The following is a 10,886-nucleotide window of genomic DNA, read 5'->3' on the forward strand; positions in this document are numbered from 1 at the left end:
GTTTGAGTCACTTATTTATCATTGTGTTCATTTTTTTTTTATGCCAAAGTGGTCAGAGCGGTTTTGGGATCTTGTGTTTCATGTATCCAAATTGCTTGCTTGATCCCAGGCCCTGAATTGTGAATACCGTAGTTGTAAGTGGGAAGGTGTCATTCATTGCCCTACCATTGGGAGCCAGTCTCTTCTTGCTTATCTCATTTGACCCATGACTTTAAAAAGCACCCCCCCCCCAACTGATAGCACCATAGCTCATTTTTTTCACACTGTGCCTGTTAAGTCTGGGCAGTAACGAGGCAGGAGACCAGGGTAGTGACAACAGCTCTTTAATATATGATGAACCCAGCGACCGGGCTGGGGAAAAACCTCTCCTTAAATACAGTTTAGCCGGCGGCTTCAACCAATCAGCAACGTGCTTGTTTCCCGCCAAAACATTTAAAGATACATTACACTCCTTCCCTCCCAGAAAACACTTTACCAATATTTACATGATATTTACATATTATTTTTCAACGTAATCACGCAAATAGACTGGGCGTCTCCTGACTCTTTCGGACCTGCGTAATTCATTCCCTGGGAGTGGGTCGAGCTGACCGGAGGGGCTGTTTGCTCCTCTCAGCTCCTCCTCTAGGCCATCTGGCCCTGGATTATTGCAGTCGTCCCTGCTGTTTTCTAATGGAACCTGTTGGCGTCGCTGGACCTCCTGGAACTCAGATAAGTCCTGCGGCACCTATTTGTAACCCATGGGTTGCCCGACACGTTAGTATCCGATAACGGCCCGCAATTCACGGCAACCCAGTTTGAGGAGTACTTGGCAGAAGAGGGCATCCGGCATGCCCTCTCGGCGCCTTTCCACCCTGCGACGAATGGCCTTGCAGGCGCTTTGTCCGAGTGCAAAAGAGGCATTGTCCAGACTCAAGCCAGGCGACTGGCAAACAAAAATCGATGTTTTCCTGGCCGTCCAACACAGAACCCCCTGTGTCACAACCGGCAGAAGCCCAGCAGAATTATTAATGGGCCGAAAGCTCAGGTGCCCCCTAGACCGTTTAAATCCAAACTATACACGGAGGGTTACAAGGGGGGACTCGAAAAAACAAGAGGGATGGACATAGGCGACCGAGTGTGGGCAGTAACGAGGCAGGAGACCAGGGTAGTGACAACAGCTCTTTAATATATGATGAACCCAGCGACCGGGCTGGGGAAAAACCTCTCCTTAAATACAGTTTAGCCGGCGGCTTCAACCAATCAGCAACGTGCTTGTTTCCCGCCAAAACATTTAAAGATACATTACACTCCTTCCCTCCCAGAAAACACTTTACCAATATTTACATGATATTTACATATTATTTTTCAACGTAATCACGCAAATAGACTGGGCGTCTCCTGACTCTTTCGGACCTGCGTAATTCATTCCCTGGGAGTGGGTCGAGCTGACCGGAGGGGCTGTTTGCTCCTCTCAGCTCCTCCTCTAGGCCATCTGGCCCTGGATTATTTGCCGAGTCGTCCCTGCTGTTTTCTAATGGAACCTGTTGGCGTCGCTGGACCTCCTGGAACTCAGATAAGTCCTGCGGCACCTATTTGTAACCCATGGGTTGCCCGACACGTTAGTATCCGATAACGGCCCGCAATTCACGGCAACCCAGTTTGAGGAGTACTTGGCAGAAGAGGGCATCCGGCATGCCCTCTCGGCGCCTTTCCACCCTGCGACGAATGGCCTTGCAGAGCGCTTTGTCCGGAGTGCAAAAGAGGCATTGTCCAGACTCAAGCCAGGCGACTGGCAAACAAAAATCGATGTTTTCCTGGCCGTCCAACACAGAACCCCCTGTGTCACAACCGGCAGAAGCCCAGCAGAATTATTAATGGGCCGAAAGCTCAGGTGCCCACTAGACCGTTTAAATCCAAACTATACACCGGAGGGTTACAAGGGGGGACTCGAAAAAACAAGAGGGATGGACATAGGCGACCGAGTGTGGGCAGTAACGAGGCAGGAGACCAGGGTAGTGACAACAGCTCTTTAATATATGATGAACCCAGCGACCGGGCTGGGGAAAAACCTCTCCTTAAATACAGTTTAGCCGGCGGCTTCAACCAATCAGCAACGTGCTTGTTTCCCGCCAAAACATTTAAAGATACATTACAGTGCCAGTGGTGAGTTTCAATTTTTTTTACTATCGGTTCCGTGGGTGTGGCTTGGTGGGTGTGGCGTGGCTTGGTGGGCATGACTTGGTGGGCGTGGCAGGGGAAGGATACTGTAAAATCTCCATTCCCACCCCACTCCAGGGGAAGGTTACTGCAAAAATCCCCATTTCCTCCTGATCAGCTGGGAATTGGGATGCAGAGAATAGATGGGGGCGGGGCCAGTCAGAATTTTTACTACCGGTTCTCCGAACTACTCAAAATTTCCGCTACCGATTCTCCAGAACTGGTCAGAACCTGCTGAAACCCATCTCTGCATCAGGTTCCAAGCACATTGTTTCAGGATATTCTTGAACGGCTATGATACATTCATGAAGTATTGAGAGATGATAGGTAGAGTCAGATCTAAGTGAAGAGCAAGTAAGGATGGGGCTGGCAAGTGAGGATGGGGCTGGCCGTACTGTTAAGCAGGGCAAAGCAGCTGTCCCAAGTAGCAGATACTATGCTGGGATATGAGATGTTTGACAATTGAGCTGGGGTGCCAAGTAAATGGCCCTGGATCTGCAGCCATTCCATGTCTGGTCATGTTTAGTCAACGTCTCTCCTGGTGAGTTGTTGGACTAAGGAATCAAGGGCGATGGCTTGTCTTTCCCAGAGCAGTAAAATGTCTTCAAGGGTCTGGAGGGAATTGAAGATCTTTCACACCTTCCTAGTGGCCATGAGTCATCAAGTGGAAAGCAGCCACTTCAGAAGGAAGAGACCCTCTGAAGTCATCTGCCTCATCTAGCCAAGATGGTCCCTAGATGATACAGTGGCCTTTCTGGCACATTCTATATGTTTGCCTGCAAAGTATGACTTAGCCTGGTAGTTAATGATATAGTCCATTTCCTCCCAATACTTAAAGGGAAGAACTTTCTACAGAAATAGACTAATTTTGAGATATAAGGGGGTTGTAATTGAAGTAATTTGTATTTTATTGTAAGGAGGGGATAAAATACCTGGGGGTTATCTGCCTTCAAGTCAGAAATATTATAGCTACCTACCCTTGGTGAGTCAGAGAAGGCAGATAAAAATGTTGGGACAATCCATTTGTAACTTCTACTTCCATACCGGAACAAGGTTATGCCATGCTTTCTTTCTTTTTTTTTAAAAAGTGATTTGTTAGATTTGTATTTTGTCTAGACGCTCAAGGTGACATTCGCAGCATTTCTTTCTTCCACTGTTTCCTCACAACAACCCAGGGGTGAAATCCAGCAGGTTCTGATAGGTTCTAGAGAACTGGTAGCAGAAATTTTGAGTAGTTTGGAGAACTGGCAAATACTACCTCTGGCTGGCCCCAGAATGGGGTGGGAATGGAGATTTTGCAATATCCTTCCCCCAAGAGTGGGGTGGGAATGGAGATTTTGCAGTATCCTTCCCTTGCCATGCCCAGCAAGCCACGCCCACAGAACCGGTAGTAAAAAAAAATTGGACTTCACCACTGCAATAACCACCTTATAATGGGTATACCCACTTGTTATGGGTATAGTGATGAAGGTGTTGGACCAGAAGTAAAAGATTCTGCCCATTCTCTCTCAGACCCTGCAGGCCAACCTATCTCAGGAGGTTGTTGTTGCCTTGGGAGAGAAAATAGGAGGAGGGAGACTTCTCTACCTCCATCTTGAGATCCTGTACAGTATGAATGGTGGGATATAAAGCTAAAGAAACAAAAACAAGTACTGACTGGTACAAAGCTATTCAGTGATGACAGCCAAGTCAACTAAGGATTTAATGATAATAACGTGGGAAGCCCTCCCTCCTAAAAAATGAAATATTTTGGGGAATATTAAAAGAGGTAGAATATTATATTTTCCCAAAAATCAGCCCCAGCCTTCCTGCCAGAGCCTCAAGCAGAAGCCTGAAACCTTTAGAGATGGATATTTTGTACCAATTAAGAAAGCCAGGCTATCCTATGCATAAACAAAACACCTTCAGCCACAGCAAACACAGAAGGCTGGAGCTGATGGGGTTAAGAATTTACCTTCCCCCATCCAAATTCTAAGGGCAGAACCTGACCTTTAGGACAAAATAGGATTAACCCAAGGGTGGGTTCCACTTACCTTTGCTACTGGTTCACACTGGGAGTGTGCGCATGCGCAGAGCATCCGTGATGATGTCTGGGCTGGTGGGCGGAGCCTCCTGCCACTGTTCACAAGATCCGGACCAAACCAGTAGCAACCCACCACTGGATTAACCCATAACCATTGGAATAGTAAAAGACACAAGGCTCACTACATTGCACAACCCCCTGGAGCATCTCAATTCCCAAACCCCAGAAACCTATTAAAAATTCACTCATTCATCCAGCCAATTGGTCAGCCACCCCAGAAACATGCTGCTTTCACTGAAGGTTCTGGAAAACAAATAAGCAGGATCTTCTTGCCTTGTAGCCAGCCTCCATTTTATTTCCAGTGTCTTTCTCCCGGATTGGAACCAGACCGGATTTTCCTTCCACCAATAGCATTTCCACAAAGCTAATTTTAACTTCAAGGGTTGTACTTTTGGTTAGTTCACTATGTTTTATGAACTCAGAGAATGAGTATCAAGCAAAATGCATTGTGAATGACTTTCCATGAGTTTCTTCACCCATTAATATAGTTCCAGGTTTTGTGTCTAACATCATGCTGACATCTGGCTCAAATATTACTGAACTACATATGCCAGCAGTCTCAGTTATCCCAGAAAGACAGACATATGGCCGTCCTCCAATGTTCACAAAATAAGAAGACCCATTTTCTGTTTGGAACAACAGGACCATGTCAGCATTACAGCTTTTGAGAGTGAAGAAATATACTGTATATAGGGCCAGATTTTTCAGGGTTTCACTACTTAAAAGTATGCAATGTCTGTGGACGTTAGTTTGACTCTCCTTCTCAGAGTATATTCCCACAACATCCATCCATTCCTACCTCTGTTTCTCATCCACTAAAGCCAACAAGTCAGAGATCAGGCAGGAGGAGGAAGCATTATGTTGAGTTTGGGGGACAGGGGCTAAAGTAACTCTTCTGCCATTCTAAGTTATTAGATTTGCTGCCCTAAATGAAAAACGTATTAAGTCAATGTTGAGGCCCAGGAGGTCGGGGGTCGCCCTTACAAGGCCATAATTGCTTAATTGCCATTGACAGCAGTGGCCTTTCTGTACCCTGTTCTCTAACTCCACCTTCCCTACCCCAACAACATTGCCTTGTGTAATTGCATAATGGCAACTTAAACCCAACTAAATCCCTCATCCTACTTTTCCTTTATGCTCTTTTGGCAGGGCAGTATAAAAGAGCTTTTAAAGAGCTCATGTTTAATTAAGGATTGGTTTCCTAGGATTTATATCCATCTAGCAACTTTATCTTTTTATCTACCCATCTTGATGCATCTATCTATCCGTTTATCTATTTGGAAGCAGCATTAACATAATTCCAAGATATTTACATATATGCAAAAAAAAAGAAATATAGAAAATACAGAAAAAATGTATGTGATATTGTAAAGGGGAAAAATAAACTACAAAAATATTCCTTCCTTCCTTCCTTCCCCTCCCCCCCCATCTTTCTTTCTTTCTTTCTTTCTTTCTTTCTTTCTTTCTTTCTTTCTTTCTTTCTTTCTTTCTTTCTTTCTTTGATTTATATTGATATATTGATCATCAATTGTGTTGTAAATGTTGTACCTTGATGAACGTATTTTTTTTTTATGTACACTGAGAGCATATGCACCAAGACAAATTCCTTGTGTGTCCAATCACACTTGGCCAATAAAAATTCTATTCTATTCTATTCTATTCTATTCTATTCTATTCTATTCTATTCTATTCTATTCTATTCTTTCTCTTTCTTTCTTTCTTTCTTTCTTTCTTTCTTTCTTTCTTTCTTTCTTTCTTCTTTCTCTCCATCTCTCTCTCTCTCTCTCTTTCTCATCTCCCCTGCATGATGAACACTTGTGAGATGAGTCCTCTTGCGTTAGAGATTATGCTGCAGCTGGATTGAACTGTGAGTCACTAGTGGACAGGCAGCCAATTTTCCGTGCTTGGTTGCTGATGGTGTTAATATATTCTGGGGAACAGCTGCTGATGGGCATGCAAATGACATACTGATTTATAAATTCATTTTTCCTAAGCCGGTTTTTTGTTGTTGTTGAAAAAGAGTGGGCATGCTTGATCCCTCCAGGTCTAATACAAAAATCAAATTGCCAGTTCCCAAGCAACTTTATACAGATTATGATGGGACTAATTGCCACAAAATAAAACAAACGGTGGGTTTTTCTCTGGCCAGTTGAGAGACTCCTAATTAAGTAGAGAGTCCATTTCCTTGATTCTCTACTCTTTCGATTTCTTTTTCATGCAACAATCAGTATTTTTCATCCCATTAAATATGTGTATGCGCGCACATGCACCTACACCCACCCGCCCACTCCACACACAGGAAGGCAGATAACATGGACATTTTTTTTCCTCTACAAATGAAGAAGTATTTATAACCACGGTAATCGAACAGAAACCACTATGGTAGCCAAAGGAGGAAGTCATAGTAAGACAGAATCATAGAGCTGCAAGGAGACATTTTGGATAGTAACTCCGATTCCTTTAAAGCAGGGGTCTCCAACCTCGGCAACTTTAAGCCTGGAGGACTTCAACTCCCAGAATGCCCCAGCCAGCTTTGCTGTCTGGGTCTTTCTGGGAGTTGAAGTCCGCCAGGCTTAAAGTTGCCAAGGTTGGAGACCCCTGCTTTAAAGCATCTATTTCACCTCCCCAATGAAAGAGAATCCACATGTCTATAACTGAATGCAGTGTTGAATTGCTCTTTTGATTCCCCCCCTGATATTGAATTGGGATCTGCTTTGCTTTCTTTTAAATCCATTAGAGCTGGGCCTTATTTAGGGACTACCTCATTCAGTAACTATTTGCAGTTCTGACGGTGATGAAAAAGTAACTTTACCGCCGATTCTTGGCATTTACAGTCTTCACAGGTCTATAAAACGAAGGACACTTGAAGGCACAGATGTGGTTTCACTTGGTGATTACCTAATGACCAAGTTACTAGTCCCAATTATGGTGATTAAATGAGTAGTTGTATTCTCTCCCCTGCATATTAGAAAAAAATATGTTCTTGGCTTTCTTCTGTGTGCTTTCAAGTATTTAATGTGTTTGAAGAGTATTAATATGGCTCATCTCAGTCTTGTCAAGATTAAACGTTCCCATTTCCTTGGTTTCTCTTCGATACCTTTATTTTCCACCCCCAGTAATTGTTATTGCCCTTCTAGGAGTATGTCTTAGTGGGATCCCAATGGTGCTTTTCGCGTTTCATCCAAGAAACTTCTTCACCTTTGACTGGATGGTGGGGAATAGAAGGATTTACCGCATTTTTCAATCTTTAAGATGCGCTTTTCCTCCCCCCCTCCCTAAAAGTGGGCGGAAACAGTGCCGATCCTTTAGTGAATAGCAGCAGGTCTCGGTGGCGGGGTCCTTTTACAATGCTGAACCCCACCTCTTCTGTCTCTTTTCCGCAGTGCAGGGGTCAATAGGACAAGCTGGCACATGAGAGGACACCTATCTGTGGTCCTCTTATGGTCCGGTGCGTCTTATAGCGCGAAAAATATGGTATATTCCGTGCAGACAGCAGGTCATTTGCATCCTTTTTGAAGGTCATTGAAGCACTTGGAGGTTTATCTGTGTCCTCAGGGTCACCTGAGTGGTGCTCCTGGTTCCTGTAGTCTGCAACTTTTCTGGAAATCCATTCATACTCCCACACCATTCGAAGTCTTAGTGGAATGTTACAAACTGGGCACAATTCTCCAGGTGGCTCCAACCAAGGCAGAGTAAAGTGGCACCATTACTTCCCATGGTTTTATGCTACCTTTGGTATAATATAAAATTGCAGTGAATTGTTTGAAGCCCACACCCACTGACTTACCTTCAGTTTACCACCAATATTCCATGTTTTTTTTTCTACCATTAGCATTACCAAAGGCAGACCCATTATTACTTGATTCTATATCTCTGCCTTTCATTTTTCTTTCCTAAAGGTGATGAACTTTACATTTCACTCTGTTAAATTTCATTTTGTTATGCTCCGTTCATTTCTCTTGCATATTGATCGACTTGAATTTTATTTCTATCTTCCAAAATACTAGTTTTCCTTCCCCATTTTGTGTTGTCTGCAGAATCGATTAGTATTCCTGCTGTTTCTTCATCGAAGTCAGTGACAACATTGAGGACCACAGAAATTAAGCCCTCACCTTCTAGCACTCCAATCATTCTAGTTTGATGAGAAACCATTAATTAGCACTCGCTGAATAGGATTCTCAAATCAGCTATGTTTCCACTTAATTGTCATGCCATTCAGCTTACACATAACTAGCTTACCAAACAGAACGTCACAGGGCATTTTATCAAATATTTTGCTGAAATTGAGTACCTTTTCCTAGTTATGTTAAATCACAGGGAAGCAGGCCCTGATAATGTTTCCTGCTGATCACCCTAAATGAGATAGCCTTAAATCATCCCGTATGGTGTTAAAATCCTTTATTTCCCTCCTTATTTCAGCATTGTCCAAAGACAGGCTTGAGATGTGGAAACACTGTTAAGGTTTGTCACCTGTTACCTAAAAATGTCAGAATTAATTCCCACACAATCAGTGAAAAACAAGACAGCACATCTGACCATTATAAGAATAGTGGACATCTGGAGACAGACAGGCCCACTCAGAAGCAGCAGAAACCAAGTAGTAGTTAGTGAGACTGGGAAGGAAAGTTGAGTGTAAGAGAGTTTGAATGTTGTTTCTGTAGATATAGGTAATCCTCAACTTACAACCACAACTGCGGTTAGGATTTCTATCGCTATGCAATGTGTTGTTAAGTGAGTTGCACCTGATTATACAACTTTTCTGCCATTGTTATTAACCAAATCATTGTAGATGTTAAGTGAATCAGAATACAGAATAACAGATTTGGAAGGGACCTTGGAGGTCTTCTAGTCCAACCCCTGCTCAGACAGGAAACCCTGGCCTGTACCATTTCAGACAAGTGGCTGTCCAATCTCTTGCTAAAAATGTCTAATTTTGGCACAACTTTTGGAGGCAAGTTGTTTCACTGATTAATTGTTCTGTCAGGAAATGTCTCCTTAGTTCTAGGATGAATCATATGGTCTATTGAATCTGGCTTCCCCCATTGACTTAGCTTATTGGAAGCCAGTTGGGAAGGTCACAAATGATGATCATACAATCCTGAAACCATTATAAATACATGCCAGCTGCTGAGTGCCTGAATTTTGAACACACAACTGTGGGGGATGTCGTGAGGGCTGTAAATGTGAGGACTGGTTGTAAGTACTTTTTTTGCGTGCTGTTGTAACTTTGGATAGTTGCTAAACTGTTGAGAATAGAATCAAAGGCAATTAAACAAGGCTGTGATTGTAGGTAGCCTCTGTTCTTTAGCCTGAAGAAAATGGACTTCAACTTGTAGAGCAATGCTAAGTTCAAAGCATCTTTGAAGATGGCAAATAACATCCCTCTGATCTCACTAGGCAGATCCTATCTTCCATGCAGCACCATCTGATTCCTTTCTAGGCTTTAAAGCAGATTAGAAAGTTGACTGTGTCATGGGCAGGCTAGGAGAAACCAGCATGGTTTTGGGGAGAGGAAAATTAGATGCTGCAGCAACAGCTGCTTACATGCAAAACAACTTCCAGCACATATGTGGAAACTGTAGACTTCATCTCCTCCTGCTGGCCAGATGTGCACACAGCAACAGAGTCCTAACCCTTCTGCTTTTCAAAAGTTGATTGTCTATTCAAAGGCATCCTCCACTGCTGGAATAGGTTGTACCAATTAAGCTTTCCATGTCAGCTCCCCAGTTTACATGGGGGCAAATCCCTCTTGTTAAAATTAGACCCAGTAATTCATTGCTCAGACCTAGCTTAAGAGCTGATCTATCTTATTTTTATTTACATATATATTTTCCCTCACTGCAGTAGTCAGTTTTCAGCCCATTACTGCATTGGGGGGGGGGGGAAAAAGACCAATTCTAGCACCTTAATACAGCTTCTCCCAACCTAACAATTTTCTGATATATTAGAATTACATGCCTAGGTTAATTTATGTGAAAGTTCCAAGTTGCACAAATGTATCTGCTATGTCTTTATCACCCCGTATTTATCTTGCTGCACGAATTCTGCCACCATGTCTTGCATTTTTCTAGGTGCTCCATCTAATGTGAGGATGGTGATGCAGCTGGGCATGAGGGGGAGATAAGCAAGCAGTCTCTGGTCATTGGTATATTTGTGTTTTTTTTTTCCTATAGAAATCTCCCACTCAAGTGGGAGTGAAAATTTTTATCCTCTCTTTATAGGAACAACACGGTACAGTGCAGTGGTGAATTCATTCTTATAACCAGGAATCAATCACACTTTCTAAAGGTTAAGATCCCTAAGATCAGACATCAGCCCATTTCGCCCAACATTTTCTGTCACCCAAGAATCAACTGGGTACTGTACATCCAAGAAGCATCCCTGCAAGAAGGGCAGGAGGACAATGTTTTTTTGTTTTTTTAAAAAAAATCTTGTCCTAGTAGAAAGGTGACAAAGTAGTCATGATATCACCACAGAGCATGTGAGATATTTAGCCAATTTTCTTTTTTAAACTGTACTTTTAAAGGTGTGTGTGACCTATTGTGATGTTATTGGACTTCCTTCTTGGCTGCCAAATACAGTGTAAAACTTTTTTTAAGTTTTC

The sequence above is a fragment of the Ahaetulla prasina genome, chromosome 1 (genome assembly GCF_028640845.1).
Source record: "Ahaetulla prasina isolate Xishuangbanna chromosome 1, ASM2864084v1, whole genome shotgun sequence".
In the NCBI taxonomy this organism is placed as follows: domain Eukaryota; kingdom Metazoa; phylum Chordata; class Lepidosauria; order Squamata; family Colubridae; genus Ahaetulla; species Ahaetulla prasina.